The following is a 24,196-nucleotide window of genomic DNA, read 5'->3' as shown; positions in this document are numbered from 1 at the left end:
CGACAGCATGTGGCGCAGTGTGTGTTTCCTGTATAAGAGCAATATTAATATGCAACCTGTCAAAATATGCAAACATTTGTCTTATTTTCTTAGGATTGTTGAGACCCCGTATATTCCAGGTTAGCAGATTTATATGTGGTAAAAGACCATCAGTAGCAGTCATAGTGTTGCAAGGAAGCTATTATTAGGTAAGTTATAGGTGATAAAAATTGAAACATCTCTATATTAGACTGTATGCAAATAGACGTTAACACATCAATTCCTAATAAACAAGCTTCATGGGACTCAGCGATGCGTCTTAAGTACATTGGTCTGCAACTCTGAACCAAACAATCCCCCTCCCACATTAGCATCCCAAATATGCCAAGGACATGACCCCAACCCAAAATTAAACCAAATCATAAACTGCGTGGGGAACACCCGTATAAGGGTCCGCTGAGGTCACACAGATCCATCCACAGTAATAGTGGATGTGGTCAGGACGTTAACATGAACTGGAGCCAGTCACAAGCAGTTGCAAACTGAGAATCTTGACAGTATGTCGAAAATTGCGTATATAATCATACCGACTGGTGCCCTTCAGTCGCTTTATTGCCCAACCCTTCCACCGCCCACTCATCCTGAAGCAGTAAACAGTTGCGAATGAGTCCTGGAATAATCAGACTTGTCCCCTACTCTTCCAGGCAAACAAGAGATTTGTGGACATACCGGAGGAAGGTATGTAGGCATATTATGGTCGCTAGCGTATACCATACACAATACCGAACAGTGCAGTATATACTATATATTATGCAGTGTATCCAGTACAAATGTGTTCACCCTCTCTATAAGTTGCATTGTTTATTGTGCCATGAGGAGCGTCCCATATCTTAAGTAATGAACACTGGTGCGCTGCAATACATCCTGGAGTAACGTATTTCAGGCTGTGGAAGTGTCAGGGAATACAAAAGTATAACAGCCCCATGCGCATTGCAGTAAGTAGTGTATTGCATTGGCCCATCCATGTCGGAATTCGGAGTCGTTGGCATGAACAGTCACACATAGGAACAGAAATATGCGGTAGCAACAGCCCCATAGCATTGAAGAGGACTGATAAGGCGGCAGCACCATTGGCCATTGCCAGGAAGGAGAGGGGCACCATCACAGTACCTGAAATAGGCGTGGAGAACAGTGGCTTACCGTGTGTAAGGCTTATGGAAGCAGTTCATCTTACCAGGCCATGGTCACTCAGTCCGAGTCTTGGTGCTGCTCCTCCTGTGCCCTTTCTTTGCGTCTACGTTGGAACTTACGAAGAAAGTCTTGGGCGGCTTGTGGTACCTGAAGAATAGTGGATCGACCTTCCAGTGTGACCTTAAGTCGCGCCGGGTAGAGCATGGCATATTCAATGCCCAGTTCACGCATCTTTTTCTTTACTGGGTTGTATTCCTTACGCGCTAGTTGGACTGTTAGCTTGAAATCCGGGAAGAACTCCAATGCGTTACCTTGATAGTTGATATTGCGCTTCTCACGAGCTAATCTTAGAATGGTATCGCGATCCTTGTAGTTTAGAATGCGTGCAACTATTGGGCGTGAGGGTGCGCCTGGTTTGGGCCGAGGAGCCAACGTCCTGTGAGCGCGCTCTACAATCAAGACGGATGAGAAGGATTCCGCGCCAAACACTTTCTTCAGCATGTCCTCCACATAGGTTTCCATCCTGCCGGTGTTGGTGGATTCTGGTACACCCGTGATGCGGACATTATTCCGGCTCGATCCTGCTTCTAAATCTTCCGTCTTGTTCCTAATGACTTCCAGAATCTTTTCCAGTTCCGAGCATTTTTTGGTGGTGTCGTGAGATTCGTCTTCCACCGCTGAGATTCTTGTTTCGGCTTCAACCAGGCGCTCCCATGTTTATCCAATTTGGTGGCCATGTTGTCAACTCGCTGCGCTAAGGTGTCAAGTTTCCAGTTAATATCTTGAAGACTTTTCTGTATAGCCTGCAGAACTTGTGCTATATCATTGGACGTTGTTGCGTCAGTGTCCAGTTCAGTGTCCGAGTGCGACGGTGCGCCCTTATTCTGTTTTTTGGCTTCAAACTGCACCTCTCTTTGCGATTTCTCGGGTTTGCCCATCTTCACGATTATTTACTTCACCTATGTGATGAGTATGTGCAAGCAACCCGTGACAGAAGAAAGGGCCTCGTGCTGTAGGATCCCAGATTCACTGATATCGCTAGGATAGTAACACTGAGATGACGCACTCTGACCGGAAGGAGCAGGTCTTAACCCAGTAGTAGTAGTACTGCACCAGCGTAATTATACATGTGTCCTGTGGCTGAAAGGATGCAGTGCAGTGTCCGTGTGCAGTGGGTCACCACTCACGCGGCGATACCTCTAGTAAACGTGAAGGCGCCGCAGGTGTTGTGTAACTAGAGGCCACGCTGATATTAACATTGGTGTCCAGCTAGATTAGCCGCATGCTAATACTAATGAATGAGCACTCTTGGACAGAGCCACAGCATACGCGTCTCCAGAACTGGCCCGATATATTGCGTTGACTCTGCGTCTGTGTCGTGGCAGCTCGAGGAAGCCTCAGGTCTTATAATAGGTGTAGCGCCGAAAATCACCACTGCACAGTCAATCAGTGACCCAGCATTGCGAAAGCATATCGGAGGATTACGCCTAACTCTTGAGCAGGACTTTAAGTTGGAGGAGTTCTATCGCCATTAGCAGTCGTTATCTCAGAGTCCGCCTGCCATTTTGTAGTTCATATGAGCAGGCATAGCAGTGGGGAGACTCAGTTCGCTTGTGCGGCATTACCTGGTGAGCTGGCATTCAAACTGTGCATTCCTCACGTTAGGAGCCCATTAGAGATGTTTTGGAGTTGGTTGCGCTCTTCGCGGTGCTGTGGAACGCCGCCGATACAGGTCTCTCGTTAGGGCGCCGCCATCTCGAGTCCTCTAGTGTAGGACACGTGTCTCGGCAGAGTTTGGCAAATATTAGTGCTCACCGATACTTTAGAACACTGCCGCAACTTCAGTCCAGTAGGCATCGCATTCCGACACACATAGCTGTACGCGGAATGAATTTCCATCACGTTTTACCGGTGATTTGCATCTATTTTCGTCCCGACCCGCGGAGCTGTCTCAAAGGGCAGCCATTCTGCTGTGGGCCCTCTAGTGCCCCCCAATTGGGAAATCAAGTTAATTGTGATTTATGCTTCCATTGTTCCTTCAATAGTACAGACTTCCAGCAACGAACACTGAAGTGATGAGGTGTCTTGAAATATGAGGTGATTCATAATAGCAATTTATATGCTCAGCATTGATAGGCTTTCATAAACCAACATAGTCAGGTGAGCCATTTTAACTTTCATGATGCCAAGTTCGTTTATCACTATTGCAAGGACTAGCTTTCTAGGTTGTAATCGAGCTGCCTTGTAACATCTTACAAGTGCAACTTTCAATTGGGAAGAGCTACAGATTTGGAGTTTGGCTCCCTGAGGGCAGGATTTAAAAATAAATCTTTTAGTAAAGGTCTTTTATCAGTTGCGTGTTTGAAAAGGGCACTATTAGAAAGTGGGCATTTTCATGCTTTACCATCCAGTGCCTCTGCCTGCCTGTGGAATCAACAGGCTGTGCTTGGCCTCTCATAATGCTTGCCAGGACAGGGCAAGGCAGGATTTGTGCAATACAAAGACTATCCTTTGAAGTATGCCTACTTCAAAGGCCAAAAGGGGTATAAATATTGGACCTGCAAGCCCAAACGTTTAGAGCACTGCTGGATCAAGAGGAAACTCTACCAAGAGGAAGAGTTGGAGAGCTGTCAGGAGCAGTACTGCCCCATTTTCTGTGTTGCTTTTCTATGTTGGCCAGCAGTGCCTGCTTCTGTCATGGAGAGACTAAAAGGACAGAACCTTTGCTTTCATATCCTGCTTGAGAAGATTCTACAAGGGCTTGTGTGTGCCATCCTAGTTTCAGGGCCACCCAACACTTTAGCTGCAGCCCCTCTGAAAACCTCTTCTGGGAGTACTGCACTGCCAAGTGGTGCCAATTCCAGTTCTGGCCCTTGAAGGTGGTTTGGCTGCTTTAAAGACTCAAAATCCACACATAGCCATTCTATTGCCATTTTTCCAGCATAAGCTTGCCATGTGGTTGAAAAACAAACTCATCACCGCAGTGCAGCTGAAAAATTGACGCAGCGTCTGTTCGTAGCCATAAGAACAGCCACATCATGAGTCCAGCATCATTTCTCTGACATCCGAAACCCCTGCTGATGCTCTGAGCCTTGATATCCTTGCAGGTGAGTAGTCACACTGAACAAGTCACTTGATTGATTGATTGATTTACTCTGATGCAGACCATGCTGTACAGCTGAAAGAATTGATGCATCTGTTGTCTGCAGCTGTAAGAATTGGCACAGCTGCTGTTTCAGTGTCTTTGCTTTGACCCCAGATTTTCCATCCATTGCACTTGTGCACCAAAGTTTCCAACGCATCCCCCCACAGAATGGAACAGCTTATGGATTTTGATGCATCACTTCTCCTTGCTGTAAGAAATCAACGCCATACTCCTACTGTGTGAGTTAGAACTGACGCCTCCATTCCCCTGGGACTCCAAAATCGAAGCATCACTCTGTTTTTTTCCTTTTACTGCGGCTGTTTTTCACCGTTGTTTTTCACACATCAAAGGTACTTTGTGCAAAAATCAACGCATCCATAGAGTTCTATTGACATAATTGCTGAAACCTTTAAACAGTGATGTCTTGAGTTTTTATGTTAGATGTTTGTCGTTTTAGTCTTGTTTGGTTTCGATAAAGATTGGTTCTTTTTCTAAACTGGTGTTGCTTCCATTTGCACTATTATTTACAACAAGGGGTGGTGATGGACAGAGTCTCTGAATTAAGCAGAGTACTCTCACCCAGTCAAGAGATCAGGGCTAGATCCAACACCGTTTTTTAGCTCATTGCACCATCCCAGTTTCAGAACCTGGCTGTATGCAAATTAGTCTGTCCCTGGCCCAGTGCATCATGGGAACAGGGCAGACCAGACTACAAAAGCCAATTCTTACACTGGGAAGGAAACAAGCTTCCGGGGACCGGTTTCTGGCATTACAGCCGTCTTCGGCCCGGCTTGCTTGAATCCTGATGGTGCAATGAGCAAGGGACTCACATCTGAGTATACCCTTCCACGCTTAGGGTGGACAAAAATATTTACAACAAGGGGTGGTGATGGACAGAGTCTCTGAATTAAGCAGAGTACTCTCACCCAGTCAAGAGATCAGGGCTAGATCCAACACCGTTTTTTAGCTCATTGCACCATCCCAGTTTCAGAACCTGGCTGTATGCAAATTAGTCTGTCCCTGGCCCAGTGCATCATGGGAACAGGGCAGACCAGACTACAAAAGCCAATTCTTACACTGGGAAGGAAACAAGCTTCCGGGGACCGGTTTCTGGCATTACAGCCGTCTTCGGCCCGGCTTGCTTGAATCCTGATGGTGCAATGAGCAAGGGACTCACATCTGAGTATACCCTTCCACGCTTAGGGTGGACAAAAATATTTACAACAAGGGGTGGTGATGGACAGAGTCTCTGAATTAAGCAGAGTACTCTCACCCAGTCAAGAGATCAGGGCTAGATCCAACACCGTTTCTTAGCTCATTGCACCATCCCAGTTTCAGAACCTGGCTGTATGCAAATTAGTCTGTCCCTGGCCCAGTGCATCATGGGAACAGGGCAGACCAGACTACAAAAGCCAATTCTTACACTGGGAAGGAAACAAGCTTCCGGGGACCGGTTTCTGGCATTACAGCCGTCTTCGGCCCGGCTTGCTTGAATCCTGATGGTACAATGAGCAAGGGACTCACATCTGAGTATACCCTTCCACGCTTAAGGTGGACAAAAATATTTACAACAAGGGGTGGTGATGGACAGAGTCTCTGAATTAAGCAGAGTACTCTCACCCAGTCAAGAGATCAGGGCTAGATCCAACACCGTTTTTTAGCTCATTGCACCATCCCAGTTTCAGAACCTGGCTGTATGCAAATTAGTCTGTCCCTGGCCCAGTGCATCATGGGAACAGGGCAGACCAGACTACAAAAGTCAATTCTTACACTGGGAAGGAAACAAGCTTCCGGGGACCGGTTTCTGGCATTACAGCCGTCTTCGGCCCGGCTTGCTTGAATCCTGATGGTGCAATGAGCAAGGGACTCACATCTGAGTATACCCTTCCACGCTTAGGGTGGCCAAAATTATTTACAACAAGGGGTGGTGATGGACAGAGTCTCTGAATTAAGCAGAGTACTCTCACCCAGTCAAGAGATCAGGGCTAGATCCAACACCGTTTTTTAGCTCATTGCACCATCCCAGTTCAGAACCTGGCTGTGTGCAAATTAGTCTGTCCCTGGCCCAGTGCATCATGGGAACAGGGCAGACCAGAGTACAAAAGCCAATTCTTACACTGGGAAGGAAACAAGCTTCCGGGGACCGGTTTCTGGCATTACAGCCGTCTTCGGCCCGGCTTGCTTGAATCCTGATGGTACAATGAGCAAGGGACTCACATCTGAGTATACCCTTCCACGCTTAGGGTGGACAAAAATATTTACAACAAGGGGTGGTGATGGACAGAGTCTCTGAATTAAGCAGAGTACTCTCACCCAGTCAAGAGATCAGGGCTAGATCCAACACCGTTTTTTAGCTCATTGCACCATCCCAGTTTCAGAACCTGGCGGTATGCAAATTAGTCTGTCCCTGGCCCAGTGCATCATGGGAACAGGGCAGACCAGACTACAAAAGCCAATTCTTACACTGGGAAGGAAACAAGCTTCCGGGGACCGGTTTCTGGCATTACAGCCGTCTTCGGCCCGGCTTGCTTGAATCCTGATGGTGCAATGAGCAAGGGACTCACATCTGAGTATACCCTTCCACGCTTAGGGTGGACAAAAATATTTACAACAAGGGGTGGTGATGATCAGAGTCTCTGAATTAAGCAGAGTACTCTCACCCAGTCAAGAGATCAGGGCTAGATCCAACACCGTTTTTTAGCTCATTGCACCATCCCAGTTTCAGAACCTGGCTGTATGCAAATTAGTCTGTCCCTGGCCCAGTGCATCATGGGAACAGGGCAGACCAGAGTACAAAAGCCAATTCTTACACTGGGAAGGAAACAAGCTTCCGGGGACCGGTTTCTGGCATTACAGCCGTCTTCGGCCCGGCTTGCTTGAATCCTGATGGTACAATGAGCAAGGGACTCACATCTGAGTATACCCTTCCACGCTTAGAGTGGACAAAAATATTTACAACAAGGGGTGGTGATGGACAGGGTCTCTGAATTAAGCAGAGTACTCTCACCCAGTCAAGAGATCAGGGCTAGATCCAACACCGTTTTTTAGCTTATTGCACCATCCCAGTTTCAGAACCTGGTGGTATGCAAATTAGTCTGTCCCTGGCCCAGTGCATCATGGGAACAGGGCAGACCAGACTACAAAAGCCAATTCTTACACTGGGAAGGAAACAAGCTTCCGGGGACCGGTTTCTGGCATTACAGCCGTCTTCGGCCCGGCTTGCTTGAATCCTGATGGTGCAATGAGCAAGGGACTCACATCTGAGTATACCCTTCCACGCTTAGGGTGGACAAAAATATTTACAACAAGGGGTGGTGATGATCAGAGTCTCTGAATTAAGCAGAGTACTCTCACCCAGTCAAGAGATCAGGGCTAGATCCAACACCGTTTTTTAGCTCATTGCACCATCCCAGTTTCGGAACCTGGCTGTATGCAAATTAGTCTGTCCCTGGCCCAGTGCATCATGGGAACAGGGCAGACCAGACTACAAAAGCCAATTCTTACACTGGGAAGGAAACAAGCTTCCGGGGACCGGTTTCTGGCATTACAGCCGTCTTCGGCCCGGCTTGCTTGAATCCTGATGGTGCAATGAGCAAGGGACTCACATCTGAGTATACCCTTCCACGCTTAGGGTGGACAAAAATATTTACAACAAGGGGTGGTGATGGACAGAGTCTCTGAATTAAGCAGAGTACTCTCACCCAGTCAAGAGATCAGGGCTAGATCCAACACCGTTTTTTAGCTCATTGCACCATCCCAGTTTCAGAACCTGGCTGTATGCAAATTAGTCTGTCCCTGGCCCAGTGCATCATGGGAACAGGGCAGACCAGACTACAAAAGCCAATTCTTACACTGGGAAGGAAACAAGCTTCCGGGGACCGGTTTCTGGCACTACAGCCGTCTTCGGCCCGGCTTGCTTGAATCCTGATGATGCAGTGAGCAAGGGACTCACATCTGAGCATACCCTTCCACACTTATGGTGGCCAAAATAATTTCAAAAAGAGGGGGGTGAAGGACAGAGTATCTGAGTTAATCAGAACACTCCTACCCAGTCAACAAATCAGGGCTTGATCCATCACCGTTTTTTAGCTCACTGCACCATCCCAGTTCAGAACCTGGCTACATGCAAATCAGTCTGTCCCTGGCCCAGTGCATCATGGGAAAAGGTCTGTTGACTGGGTAGGAGTGTTCTGATTAACTCAGATACTCTGTCCATCACCACCCCCCTTTTTGAATATTTTGGCCACCACAAGTGTGGAAGGGTATGCTCAGACATGAGTCCCTTGCTCACTGCACCATCAGGATTCAAGCAAGCCGGGCCGAAGACGGCTGTAATGCCAGAAACCGGTCCCCGGAAGCTTGTTTCCTTTCCAGTGAAGAATTGGCTTTGTAGTTTGGTCTGCCCTGTTCCCATGATGCACTGGGCCAGGGACAGACTAATTTGCATATAGCCAGGTTCTGAACTGGGATGGTGCAGTGAGCTAAAAAATGGTGATGGATCAAGCCCTGATCTGTTGACTGGGTAGGAGTGTTCTGATTAACTCAGATACTCTGTCCATCACCACCCCCCTTTTTGAATATTTTGGCCACCACAAGTGTGGAAGGGTATGCTCAGACATGAGTCCTTGCTCACTGCACCATCAGGATTCAAGCAAGCCGGGCCGAAGACGGCTGTAATGCCAGAAACCGGTCCCCGGAAGCTTGTTTCCTTTCCAGTGAAGAATTGGCTTGGTAGTTTGGTCTGCCCTGTTCCCATGATGCACTGGGCCAGGGACAGACTAATTTGCATATAGCCAGGTTCTGAACCGGGATGGTGCAGTGAGCTAAATACGGTGATGGATCAAGCCCTGATCTGTTGACTGGGTAGGAGTGTTCTGATTAACTCAGATACTCTGTCCATCACCACCCCCCTTTTTGAATATTTTGGCCACCACAAGTGTGGAAGGGTATGCTCAGACATGAGTCCCTTGCTCACTGCACCATCAGGATTCAAGCAAGCCGGGCCGAAGACGGCTGTAATGCCAGAAACCGGTCCCCGGAAGCTTGTTTCCTTTCCAGTGAAGAATTGGCTTGGTAGTTTGGTCTGCCCTGTTCCCATGATGCACTGGGCCAGGGACAGACTAATTTGCATATAGCCAGGTTCTGAACTGGGATGGTGCAGTGAGCTAAAAAACGGTGATGGATCAAGCCCTGATCTGTTGACTGGGTAGGAGTGTTCAGATTAACTCAGATACTCTGTCCATCACCACCCCCCTTTTTGAATATTTTGGCCACCACAAGTGTGGAAGGGTATGCTCAGACATGAGTCCCTTGCTCACTGCACCATCAGGATTCAAGCAAGCCGGGCCGAAGACGGCTGTAATGCCAGAAACCGGTCCCCGGAAGCTTGTTTCCTTTCCAGTGAAGAATTGGCTTGGTAGTTTGGTCTGCCCTGTTCCCATGATGCACTGGGCCAGGGACAGACTAATTTGCATATAGCCAGGTTCTGAACTGGGATGGTGCAGTGAGCTAAAAAACGGTGATGGATCAAGCCCTGATCTGTTGACTGGGTAGGAGTGTTCTGATTAACTCAGATACTCTGTCCATCACCACCCCCCTTTTTGAATATCCATTTGCACTATGGTCACTGTGTTACTTTGTATGTTATGTACAAATACTTTACACATTGCTTCTGAGATAGGCCTGACTGCTCGTGTCAAGCTACCAAGGGGGTGTGAAGGGGTTATCTTGGGAGTGTAACTCCCTTACCCAGACTAAAAGGAAGGGCCCCTACTTAGACAGGGTACATACCACTGCCAACCAGAGACCACATTTCTAATAGGTAGGCTTTCTAATGTTTGTGTACACTAATAGGGAAAGTCAATGCTTTTCACTGTTTTGTCCACAGTGACAATTCACTATACACTTAGAGAGAAGTCCAGGGTACCTAGCCCAGAAAATCACACTATCAGGAGGTTGCCGTGTCTCCCGGAGTCAGGGAGGGCTGCTACTAAAACCGGCCCAATTCCGTAAGAAAAGAACTTATGACTGAGCCTTCTCTGGTGCAGCACCTAGAATTTGGAACACACGTCAATCTCTGCTTTAAAAAACTGAAGCCAAATCTTTTTACATGAGTAAATATCTACATGATCATACACATGCTACCTCCATGCAAGCAGAAAGAAGGAGGAGACATACAGAAATTATTAAAGTTCAGAAAAAGGTAAGGGAAGTGCAGAAATAGGCAAGAGAGGTATAAAAAGAGGCAAGAGAGGTACAGAAAGAAGCAAGAGAGGTACATAAAGAAGAAAGAGAGGTGCAGAAAGTAGAAGAAAGGTGCAAAAAGAGGTAGAAAAGTACAGAAAGAAGCAAGAGAAGGACAGAAAGAAGCAAGAGAGGTACAGAAAGTAAAGAATGAGATGTAGAAAGAGGCAAGACAGGTGCAGGAAGAAGCAAGAGAAATGCAGAAAGAAGAGAGCGAAGTGTAGAGAGAGGCAAGTGAGGTACAGAAAGAAGTTGAGGACATGCACAAAGAAACAAGAGAACTACAGAAAGAATCAAGTGAACTGCTCAAACAACCAAATTAAGTGCTGAAAGAACTAAGAGAGGTGCAAAAAGAGGCAACAAAAAGAGAATAAAGAGGCAAGAGAAGTGCGAAGAGTGGCAAAACAGATCCAAAAAGAGATAAGAGGGGTATAGAAAGAGACAGGAGAGGTGCAGAAATAGGGAAGGGGGTATGGTAAGCGGCAATAAGGTTGCAGAAAGAACCAAGAGCGGTGCAGAAAGAGGCAAGAGAAGTGCATCAAGAAGCAAGAGAAGCATAGCAAGTGGCAAGTGTGGTATAGAAACAGGAAAGAGAAGTGCAGAAAGAGGCAAGGGTGGTGCAGAGGGAAGCTAGAGAGGTGCCAAAAAAGAAAGCCAAGTGCAGTAAGAGGCAAGAGAGGTACAGAAAGAGGCAAGAGAGGTAGAAAAAAAAGGCAAGAGAGGTGCAGAAAAAGGGAAGAAGGGTATAGAAAGAGGCAAGACGGGGCCAAAAAAAGCACAAGAGGTACAGAGAGTAGCAAGAGAAGAGCAGAAAAAAGCAACAGAGGTGCAGAAAGAGGCAAGAGGGGTGCAGAAAGAAGCAAGAGAGGTGCCGAAAGAAGAAGGGGAAGTGCAGAAAGATGCAAGAGAAGTGTAGAAACACATAAGAGGTCAGAAAGAGGCAAAAGACCTGCAGAAAGGGGGAAGAGGGATTCAGAAAGAAGCCAGAGTAATACAGAAAGAAACACGAGAAGTGCAGAATGAAACAACAGAGGAGCAGAAAGAGGCACGACGGGTACAGAAAGAGCCAAGAGAAGTAAAGAAAGAAGCAACAGAGGTGCATAAAGAGTCAAGAGAACTGCAGAAAGAGGCAAAAGAACTCTAGAAATGTAAAACAGCAATCCTTATATTGTTACTGTTGTAAGTCTCACCATTTTCCTGAAATAATGCAGGCATGTGTCTGTGCCTTTTACTAGTGGCATCATACATAAAAAAAAACTACAAATAGATGTATACCTGTCTATCATACGTGTAGCATCTTCAGATGCATAACACGTGTGAAAAATCATGTACAAGTACAGACATACCTCAGTCACAAAAAAGCACACAGACTTTTTAATTTGACAGACTGCTATTCCAATTTGAAGCAGACAGCTAAATGTATATGGCATACACCAAGTGTACCTTTCCAGAGACTCATAAAAAGGACCTTAATCACTTATCCTTTGGCCAACATGTCTTAAAGCTCACTTTTTTTTCTAGCTACTAAGAATGTTGGGCCTAACAACATTTAAAATATCAATGCTTACCATGTTTCTGCTGTAAGTCTCACCATGTTCCTAAGAACATGCATGCATGTATCTGTGCCTTTTGCTAGTGGCACCATACATAAAAGAAACATACAAATAGTTCCATACCTGTGTTTTATAGGTCTAGCATCTTTAGATGCATAACATGTGTAAGAATACATGTACAAGTAGAGACATACCTGAGTCACAAGATGATGCAGACCTTTAACCCCTTTCATGCTCATGACGAGCTCAGCTCGTCATGCAGTACACTGCTCGTGTGCTCATGACGAGCTGAGCTCGTCATGAACAAAGGGATTCATGGGAGCTCAGCATCAAGGGAGAATTGCTGTAGCATTGACGGTGGTAAACTTGACAGACTGCAATTTCCATTTCAGGCAGACACCTGGGGCTTGGCCTCTGGTTGGGGACCACATGGGGAGTCTAATGCCCCCGTGGCCCATGCTGGCTACCCGTCTCCTGCGGGAGCCGGCATTGCTTTTGGGCAAAGGGAGCTGCAAACATGCAGCTTCCTTTGCCCAAAAGCAATTCTGCTTTACTACATGGAAGCAAGAGCAGATTTCCAGCTCACACTTCCATGAAGCAAAGCAGAGTGTGCTATGGCGTGGTGGGAGCAGTACACCCGCCATGCCATAGCAAACTGCAATGTCCCAGGGGTGGACACCCTGGGACGTTGCTGGAGTCGGCCCTGGGGAGTGGCGGTCCCCAGGGCTAAGGAGGGCTCCTGGTGGGTGGCCGCGCTGAACCCCTCCCAACAGGTTAAAAGCCCCGGGGAGATGGTGGTCCGAGGGGCCAGCGGTCACCTGAAGAATTTCCCTTAGTTTTAACACCACTAGGCTGATTTTAACTTTTATGCAGTTTTGTAATCTTGTTAATTATTGAAACAATTTCCTTAAGATAGAAGTAAGTGGATTTTCAATCATGGATAGTGTTTGACAGAAAAACAAATCTGTAATGTAAATTACCCCAGTATTTTTACTATGTCTTTAAAACTAACACTGCAGTTTTTTTAAGGAAGTAGTCACATTTCACTGTGTGAGGCTTTGACAAAGACCGTAAGGTTGAAAAGGGTAAGCCATCAAAAAAAATATCTGCATACGAATCCCTGGAGTGCCAGCTTTTTCCTTCATATTTGACTGACAAAGGAGGATCTCTTGAAATGTTTAAGAGGGTCCTGCTCCAGTCACAGAGCACCAGCCCCATTAGGCAGATGTAGTCGGAGACTAGCAGGAGCCTTTCTGTAGATATATATATATATATTTATATATATATATATATATATATATATATAAAGTTCCAGGTTTAAGCAGTGCTCTCAGTCCGCAAAACAACACAACACCGCTGTAATCTCCAAGGGTGTTTATTTAAACTAACAACATGTTTCGGCTGCGAACAGCCTTGTTCACGTCAGTTTGTAAACAGTTTCCGTGGTTAATAAAGTGTCGGGAAGGCAAACATAGAAATGGGACTTGAATACCACTTTTGTTTTCACATGATTAAACAGATAAACAAAACATAATTACAAGCGAAATTCAAATTCATGTACCAGGATTTGCACAAAATTAATATTAGATTTCAATGCACAAAATTAAATGTTTCGTACAAAGGTGATAGAATGTACATCAACTTAATAACAAAATGTGCTCTTGTCTCGCTGATATTTATATACGCTACTTAATCGCTGGTAAAACGAAAAAGCAATAAGTGATCAGCCCACAGGGAAAGGCTGCATTCGCCGCCATGTAAAAAGTTTTACAGGGGCGATACGGGACTACATGTTGCTATGGCAACCCACCGTTTGTGTAAAGCCCGTATGTAAACATATCTCCAAGAAGGATGAACAGTGGCAATAACATGAAATAAAGCAGCTATACCGTGCGTGTACCTATAACTAAAAGGTATCTTAAAGGTACAGATAAAATAAGCCATGCAAAGAAGAAAGCCAAAACAAATAATAATACTGAGTTTTGCCGCCATGTTTGTAGTTTAAACACAATAAAGGCTTAATGCCTGGCTGACTCCCACTGTAAACCTTTGACACATTACCAGTACGATGTGTCATAGTAGTGACCAACAAGGTCACATAATTTTTTTTTAAAGTCCCCTTCAATAAGACGGCAAAAGCAAAATATGATAGAAAATTCTAGATAGGCATTGAAATGTAGTCCAGGCGTACAAAGCAGCAGGTGTCCTATGTTGGTAAAATACCATAAGACACTAAATAGGGCATTGGCCAATGATTATCAAAGGGAGATACAAAGGTCCTGGTCAGTAGTAACAAGTCCAAAAGTAGAAGGTTGCCCCCCACAACGGGGCCTACCGTGATGAGAGAAACTGCCCAGATGTCAAGGTGGAGTGAAGTGAATACGTGCTCAAAAAAGATGAAAGTCTCACGTGGAGTATTCCCTTCGGAGAGCTGCTCAGGGCCAAAAGGAACTGTAGCACTGACAGAACATATGAACAAGTCAGTCTTGAAATGATAGCCAGATTCAAAGACAGAGGTTATCCAGCGTGGGTTTTAAAAAAAAGCTAAATCCCGGGCGGATGCCATCCCTAGGTCAGATACCCTAGAAGATAAGGAAATTGATATTATCAGTGAGGATGAACAAACTCGTCTCATCCTCACGTTTAACACTGAATCTAAGCAGATTCATAGAATTGTATCAAAAAATTGGAACATTCTTACTGCTGATAATGTGATTGGCAAGGATATATCTAACCGGCCTCTTATCACATACAGAAAAGGTAGGTCCTTACGTGACATGTTGGTTAAAAGTGACATCACAGTCTATCCCAAAACACAAAACCTTGGTCTGGCAGGTTTCTTTCCTTGCGGCCACTGCAAGGCGTGTAGATATAGTACTCACAAAAAAACTGTAGAGTATAATGGGATAAGCAAAGAACTGACTCAATTCCTCACATGCAGTACTACCTTTGTCATTTATGTAATTGTGTGCCCATGTGGTCTGTGGTACATAGGCAGCAGTACCAAACAAGCTAAAAATCGAGTACTTGAGCACTACCGAGCCATCGTCAATAACAATGAAAAATATCCTGTAGCAAGACACTTTGCTGAAAATCACTTCTCTAATCCGGCCCAAATGAGTTTTCATGTATTGGAACACATGGAAAGAAATCCCCGGGGGGGAGACAGGACCCTCAAATTGAGACAAAAAGAGTCCAAATATATAATTGAATTTCAAAGCAAGGCCCCAGGGGGATTGAATCAGGATGAGGAGCTAGCAGTTCATCTTAGAGAGTAAATGTACTAATTTGAAGCTGTCTTAGCTACTTTGTTTATACTCTGAAACTGTTTGCTTCTTCAACTTCCAATTATGCACTGCTTATTTTTAAGATGTTCTTAGTGAACTTTTTAATACGTGTTGAGCATTTAATTGTGTCCTCTCATGTTGTTTTATAGATTGACTACTGCACAGGAGTCCGTCATCACCTCACTCATCTCACGAGTCCTGTCACTTGAAAATAGACTTTCATATTTTTTGAGCACGTATTCACTTCACTCCACCTTGACATCTGGGCAGTTTCTCTCATCACGGTAGGCCCCGTTGTGGGGGGCAACCTTCTACTTTTGGACTTGTTACCACTGACCAGGACCTTTGTATCTCCCTTTGATAATCATTGGCCAATGCCCTATTTAGTGTGTTATGGTATTTTACCAACATAGGACACCTGCTGCTTTGTACGCCTGGACTACATTTCAATGCCTATCTAGAATTTGCTATCATATTTTGCTTTTGCCGTCTTATTGAAGGGGACTTTAAAAAAAAATTCTGTGACCTTGTTGGTCACTAATATGACACATCGTACTGGTAATGTGTCAAAGGTTTACAGTGGGAGTCAGCCAGGCATTAAGCCTTTATTGTGTTTAAACTACAAACATGGCGGCAAAACTCAGTATTATTATTTGTTTTGGCTTTCTTCTTTGCATGGCTTATTTTATCTGTACCTTTAAGATACCTTTTAGTTATAGGTACACGCACGGTATAGCTGCTTTATTTCATGTTATTGCCACTGTTCATCCATCTTGGAGATATGTTTACATACGGGCTTTACACAAACGGTGGGTTGCCATAGCAACATGTAGTCCCGTATCACCCCTGTAAAACTTTTTACATGGCGGCGAATGCAGCGTTTCCCTGTGGGCTGATCACTTATTGCTTTTTCGTTTTACCAGCGATTAAGTAGCGTATATAAATATCAGCGAGACAAGAGCACATTTTGTTATTAAGTTGATGTACATTCTATCACCTTTGTACGAAACATTTAATTTTGTGCATTGAAATCTAATATTAATGTTGTGCAAATCCTGGTACATGAATTTGAATTTCGCTTGTAATTATGTTTTGTTTATCTGTTTAATCATGTGAAAACAAAAGTGGTATTCAAGTCCCATTTCTATGTTTGCCTTCCCGACACTTTATTAACCACGGAAACTGTTTACAAACTGACGTGAACAAGGCTGTTCGCAGCCGAAACATGTTGTTAGTTTAAATAAACACCCTTGGAGATTACAGCGGCGTTGTGTTGTTTTGCGGACTGAGAGCACTGCTTAAACCTGGAACTTTGTACTTGGTTTACCGGCTTGCTCGGCCGGCATCTGTGCCACCTCCCGAGGGGCTGCAATCAGCGTTTCAAGAGCGGACTTTGGAACTTATATATCTATATTACCTACTGGCGGTCGCCAGTAGGTATATATAGTTAGGATTTTTTCTCTATGGGATTTTTGAAAATTCTATGTCTAATAACTTTGGCGTTTGTGGACGGAATTGGCTGAAATTTTCAGGAAAATGGAACATTTTGTTTCTGAGTAGCCCCGGAAAATCTGGGGGGGTTTCGTCAAGGGGGGGCCGAGAAAAAAGGGGGGTCCCAAAACGTGTTTTTAACATTGAGTTTTCCATAGGGCGGTTGGCCTCACTTTTAGCCCGAACGGCTGAATGGATTTGCACGAAACTTGGCAAAATTGTAGGGACTGGTAGCCCGATGTGCCTTTGCTAGGTCTCAATATATGTGCTCCAGTGGATTTTGAGAAATTAACGTTCAAAAAAAGATATATATCTGTAACAGCGGACCGGGCAGCGCTCCAGTTCGCGTACTTTTCGCGTTATGGAGCTTTGTGAAGCGAAGCTGATTGGTTCTCCGGCGTCTGTAAACATTCCAAACAGTCCGTAGCGGCCGCCATTTTGTCTCTCGGTAGGATCGAGAGACAAGAGGAGGCCAAAGCGAAGGGGCAAATGACCATAAGGGGGCATAGTAGATCCTCCCTGAACCCATAGGTTTGATGTGGAGGCTTTAAAAGGGCTTGGTGGGGTGCGCCCGGTTAGCGTAACGGGAAGCGGACTGGGGAGCGTACTACAAGGAATGAAGAATGATTGACTTTTAACTTATTGTATGTTTATAGACTTTTTTTAAACTTTTTTTTCTGCTGAGTGACGTCTCGGCCTATCTTCACGGGATGCAGTCCCTACCATCTCGGCGTTTAAGCCCAGGGGGACCGGTAGTGTGGGAGAGATAACGGGGCATATTATCAAGGGGGTTTATCTCCGCTTTTTTGGCTTTAAAAGCCAAGAAAGCGGAGATAAAATTATCTCCGTATTACCTAGCTGTCGCTAACACCAGTTAGCGACCGCTAGTAGGAGATAGCGACCATCTTGGGCCCCACTTTGCATGTCAGTGATATTTATCACTAATGACATGCAAAGTGGGCATGCCAAGATGTTAGCGACTGGAAACAGTCGCTAACATCGCTATCTCCTATTACCAACTTTTGGCGATATTCGCGCTAAGCGCGAATATCTCCAAAAAGTAACACCTGCCCTGAGCAGTTCTTAGCCATGTTATCCAATGGGAGGTGGATAACATGGCTAAGAGCATTAGCTCGGTAATGCATGAATATCGCTGACTTTTCAGCGATATTAATGCATTGCGGCCGTTTTTTATCGCATTTGCGATAAACCTTGATAATAGCAAGGTTTATCTGCGATAATTTCTGACGATGCTTAGCGGTAAAAAATTTGTTGCTAAGCATCGTTAGGGATAAATATCGCTTAACTTTGGTAATATGCCCCAACGTCTGTTAACGTTCGATTCGAAGGAAATCAGGAAGTCTTGAAAAACATTGTCTGCGCCATCTTGCCTTTTTTCAAATGCCACACTTTTGTCGTGCACGGCAGCCATTTTAGATGACTTGACCAGACCCACTCTCTGCACGCTGTCGATCCTTAGCATGGCTCCCCACCCTCGCAAGCATCTCCCCCAGGCACTGGTCACCCCCGCTCTCTGTCTTATGCATGGGCAATAAACCTCCCCCCATCTGCGCTGCTCTTCCCTGAGAATCACACCCTGTGCCCGCCCGACACCTCCCTTTCGCCCTATTCACTACCGCACCCTCTGACACTCCTCTTCCTCTGTGTCCGATTGTCCAGGCCGGTCCCAGGCTATCAGCTAGCCCTGCAGATGTAGTTTATGGCCCCAGCTGTAAAGAATTACCCCTCTTCAAAGGAGTTATAGTAGATCAAGGCCCACACCCGATGAGATCCGTCACACCACACGCGTTCCTACTGTCTGAAAACCATCCTGTATTGTGATTGGGGAGGGGACCGAGCCTGAAGCGGAAGATTCCAGGGATGACTCTTTGTACATCAAAGTTTTTACAATTATGTGTCACATTAAAAATATATAGCACTCCAACAAAGTAGTAGGATTATAAAACTTTAATAACTTATAAATATATACAACAAAACAAAAACAGTAAAAACATTTAAACATTTTTAGGGAAAAAGAAGGAAGTAGCGGTCGGTTGTGCGAATAGTCCCAAGGCAGCACAACGTCCAGATTTCTGGACGGCACCCAGGTGATGTTGCCTGGGTGCCGCACTGATTTCGGTATCCGGCGTGGGGGTCGTGGGGGGTGGGTCATCAGTAGCGGTCTGTTGTGCGAATAGTTCCAAGGCAGCAGAACGATGGCACCAAGGTGATGTCCAGTAAGTTGCCGCCCTCCGAATAACGGCGTGGGGCGCCCCGGGGGGGTGGGGGGGGAGGCGGCGTGAACGGGCCTCCCCAGGTGGAGCCTCGTCTGCTGTAGTGGGGCGCCCCTTTACCGTTTCAGTTGCCATTCCGTCCGCTTTTGGTCCACTGTGTCAAAATCCGCAATTCAGCTGAGTTGCCGCCCTCCGAATAACGGCGTGGGGCGCCCCGGGGGGGGGGGAGGCGGCGTGAACGGGCCTCCCCAGGTGGAGCCTTGTCTGCTGTAGTGGGGCGCCCCTTTACCGTTTCAGTTGCCATTCCGTCCGCTTTTGGTCCACTGTGTCAAAATCCGCAATTCAGCTGTTGCGCCCACTCTTGCGGTGCAGCGATAGGCGGCTGTCACAGGACTCTCAAAATGGCGGCAGGCTCTTTCCTTTTTGGGCCTGGTCCACTGAAATGGCCCTGGGACACCTTGGAAATCGGACACTTGTCTGCTAGGTCTTGGACCCCATTCTCGAAAGCGTCCCCTCCGCCTTGAGGATTCTACAAAAGTCTTGGGGGCCCCCGACTCCTGTAGGCTTCCGGTGGGGAGCGGCTGCCATGATTGCTCGCGGAATGACCACGACGGAGCCACGAGATGGTGGTGCTTTCATGCTGACGCCAGCTTCAGTCTGAAACATCCAGAAACAAGGTGGGGCTTTCATCGTTTGGGAAAAAAAAATAGTTTTCATCCAATGAAAAGTGTTATTTTTAGGTCATATGATCAAGCCTTCCATCATTAGGAAACCAAAAGTAAAATGAACCAATGAAAAGTTTTATAAACAAGTCACATGACCTGTTATGCGGCATAGGGTATAAAAAGCGTAGAAAATCCGTTGGCACGTGAGGCGGCGTCAGTAGCGGACCGATGTGCGAATAGGCCGAAGGCAGCACAACGCGCCAAGATCCGGATGGCACCGAGGTGGTGTCCAGCAAGTTGTCGCACTGGTGTGGCCATCCTACAATGCTGAAAGTCGGCGTGGGGCGCCCCGTTGGCCTGTGAGATGGCGGCAGTAACGGACCGATGTGCGAATGGGGCCAAAGGCAGCGCAACAATATTTTCTGAATAGAAGACACCACAAGGCGCTGAGATGCCAAGATCCGGATGGCACCGAGGTGGTGTCCAGCAAGTTGTCGCACTGGTGTGGCCATCCTACAATGCTGAAAGTCGGCGTGGGGCGCCCCGTTGGCCTGTGAGATGGCGGCAGTAGCGGACCGATGTGCGAATGGTGCCAAAGGCAGCGCAACAATATTTTCTGAATAGAAGACACCACAAGGCGCTGAGATGCCAAGATCCGGATGGCACCGAGGTGGTGTCTAGTAAGTTGCACTGGTGTGGCCATCCTACAATGCTGAAAGTCGGCGTGGGGCGCCCCGTTGGCCTGTGAGATGGCATCAGTAGCGGACCGATGTGCGAATGGGGCCAAAGGCAGCGCAACAATATTTTCTGAATAGAAGACACCACAAGGCGCTGAGATGCCAAGATCCGGATGGCACCGAGGTGGTGTCTAGTAAGTTGTCGCACTGGTGTGGCCATCCTACAATGCTGAAAGTCGGCGTGGGGCGCCCCGTTGGCCTGTGAGATGGTGTCAGTAGCGGACCGATGTGCGAATGGGGCCAAAGGCAGCGCAACAATATTTTCTGAATAGAAGACACCACAAGGCGCTGAGATTCGGTTAGCACCGAGGTGGTGTCTAGCAAGCTATGCAGCTGAGTTGCGTGCGCAATTGCGGCGAATAGGTCGAAGGCAGCACAACAATGTTTTCTGAATAGAAGACACCACAAGGCGCTGAGATTCGGTAGGCACCGAGGTGGTGTCTAGCAAGTTGCCGTACTGGTGTGGCCATCCTACAATCCTGCTCCGAATAACGGCGTGGGGTGCCCGAAGGGGGGGGGGGAGGCGGCATGAACGGGCCTTCCTAGGTGGAGGCTCGTCTGCTGTAGTGGGGCGCCCCTTTACCGTTTCAGTTGCTATTCAGCTGAGTTTCGGCCGCTCTTGATGCTACAGCGACAGGCGGCTGCAAGAGGACTCTCAAAATGGCGGCCTGTTCTTTGGATTTGGGCCTGGTCCACTAAAATGGCCCTGGGACACCTTAGAACTCGGACGCTCAAATTTTTTTCCTTTCCTCTACATGCAAAAAAGGTAAATGCCCGGTACGTTACACGCTTCATCTGCCACGATGTACTCTCCAGAGGAACCGAAAAAAAATATAGTTATGGTAACTATACCATGCATCGTCATATGGAGAGGTGGCACCGATTAATTATAGTGCTGCATAAAAGAGAGATTTGGAGGAGAACCCCCGACTTGCCAGTACATTCATCAAAGAAGTGGCACTGACAGCATCAGAGGCAAGGGAAACGGTCCCAAATATTTAGAAGAACTTTGGAAAGATTAAAATGACATGTTTAGATTGTGGCAAATTAATTTCATATGGACAGATGAGTGTTACTCTAATAAATACAGCATATGAACATCATCATAGTCGATGGTTGGTAGAGACATTTTGACTATATCCTGGACCTGCCCGTCCTCGCCCAAAATGGTGCCGGAATAAATGGGACTCGTAACTCCTTGTTGTGTACTGGTTGCACAACCTTGATATCACGAGATACGTATGCAGTTTTGAAGCACATGGCGGGCGGGGACGAGAATAGATTGAATATTTCGATATCCCTATTGATATTAAGTTCTGATGTGTTATTGATTACTGTACTATTGAAAGTTCGAATTAAAGTCACCCATGGTACTTGCCCGCAAATGTATATCTAGATAATTTTATTGTAAGTGGCCCTGTCGTATTTTAATTATAAAATGTACGTCCACCGATTCCGCAACTGTTAGACACTTTAGTTCTTGCAACCTAATGGCCCGCCTGTTACGTTCCTCTACAGTGTAAATGTCTACTCATCATATACGATTACAGTTTGCTCCGTGGCCGGCCCACGTGGTTATAGGCCCGTATTTGTATAATGAAATTTTCACAATAAAGGTTTTTAAAAGAAAACATGGTAGTAGTATATACATTGGTAAAGTTTTTAATAATAGTCACTGTTTTCGAATCAGTAAAAGGCAAGTGAAATAAAGCAGTCCAATTACATGAAGGGTAAAAGGTATAATACGCAGGAACGCAGTAAAGATAAATGGTCAAGGGCTGTTGTGTTTTCTACTCCTGCAACATAAAGTGATCTATAAGAATCTGATATTCAGGCGTATCGGCGACTAAGACAGCAGGCCGACCCTCTTTTGCTCAACGGCTCCGTCATGGGACGAAGAAACGCCCTTTTTCTCGAAAAAGGAATATATTTTACTTGCAGGACAGTTGTAAATTTTCCGGGAAAGTACATTAGCCTGGAACATTATAACATATATTTAAGAAAAAATAATGTTCGAAAGCATCATTAGAATAAGAAAAGTAAAATGAACCAATGAAAAGTTTTATTAACAAGTCATATGACCTGTTATGCTTACGTTACGCGCTGCGCGTCGCGCCCCGGATCACTTCCGGATGCGCTAACGCGGCGCGTCATATGACGCATTACGCGACAACGCAGGTCTAGAATATAGTCAAAATGTCTCCACCAACCAGCGGTCGGAACACAACCCCTTTCAGCAGGCTAAATAGTTCTGTTAAATGACAACAGAAGGGACAGGCAACAAGAACCATCAGTGAAAGAGGGGAGGGCTAGTTCTTCTCTACCGGGTCACGTTGGGGCGCTACCGGAACTGATCGAATTGGTAGTCTACAGTGTTTCTGGATGTTTCAGACTGAAGCTGGCGTTAGCATGAGAGCACCACCATTTCGTAGCTCCGTCGTGGCCATTCGACGAGCAATAATGCTAGCCGCTCTCCACCAGAAGCCTGCGGGAGTCGGGGGCCCCCAAGACTTTTGTAGAATCTTCAAGGCTGAGGGGACGCTTTCGAGAATGGAGCCCAATCTCTAGCAGACAAGCGTCCGAGTTCCAAGGTGTCGCAGGGCAATTTTAGTGGACCACGCCCAAATCTGAAGAGCCGGCCGCCATTTTGAGAGTACTGTGGCAGCCGGCTATCCCTGCACCGCAAGAGCGGGAGCAACTCAACTACATGGTGAGCGAGACGCTGTAGTCGAAAGAGCGGGCGGTAAACAGCTGAATAGCGGAAGAGGCACAGTGTAGCAAAAGCGGGCGGAATGGCAACTGAAATGGTAAAGGGGCGCCCCACTACAGCGTGTCTTTAGGTGAAACGGATTGTGGGACAAGGTCAAGAATGGAAGAGTTACCAAAAGGCAAAAAGTTCCGCTTGATCCCCGGAGCCGGCCACCTATGTCGGGGGCGATCTCAGGCTACACCAGGAGAACACGACTTGGGGAGGGAGCCGGAGCCAAGCGCCCCCTCCGAGTCCGCGCCATCACACCGTCCCTCGGGGGCCTCCGTCAAGCGGTTCAGGGTGGCACCGCATTACATTGTTCACAAATGCAGTCACGTCCTCAAACAGTCCCCACTTTACTTTGACAATAGTGAAGCTGAAGCAAGTGCAAATAGGCTTCAGACAGTGTTACAAGCACTCCTCAAAACTTTGAACCATCAGAGTGCATGAGTTTCATGCTCGATCGATTGAGCTAGCCGGATCGGGCAACAAAAAGTATAAAATAGTTATGTAAATAGTTGTTTAATAAAATGTTTTACCCTGTTACTTTGCTGGTGTGTTGTATATATTTGTAATATTTGCATAGAGTTTATCGTTATTTTGGGCGGGGTGGGTGGCGGAGCCGAGCTGTATTGCAGCCATCATGGTGTGGAGTTCAGTTCATCTCAATGGTTTCGTGTTTGTCATGAGGGGTTGTTCCTAATGTTTCTATTTTAGCGAGGTCAAAAAGAGATCCCATTAGTGGCCTACTGATTTTGCTCGATTCCTTTTGTTTTTTTACATGATTTTTCGCTATCTGCAAAGACTAAACAGAGTATTGCGACTCTGTGCTTGTTTGTAAATAGAGAATGAACCAAAGAGAACCAATTCTAAAACAGTAAATGCTTGGATAACAATCAATCAAATGGAGAGAGAAGCAGGC

Source organism: Lissotriton helveticus, chromosome 2_2 (genome assembly GCF_964261635.1).
Source record: "Lissotriton helveticus chromosome 2_2, aLisHel1.1, whole genome shotgun sequence".
NCBI classification, from domain to species: Eukaryota; Metazoa; Chordata; class Amphibia; order Caudata; family Salamandridae; genus Lissotriton; species Lissotriton helveticus.
This window is presented reverse-complemented; position numbering follows the sequence as displayed.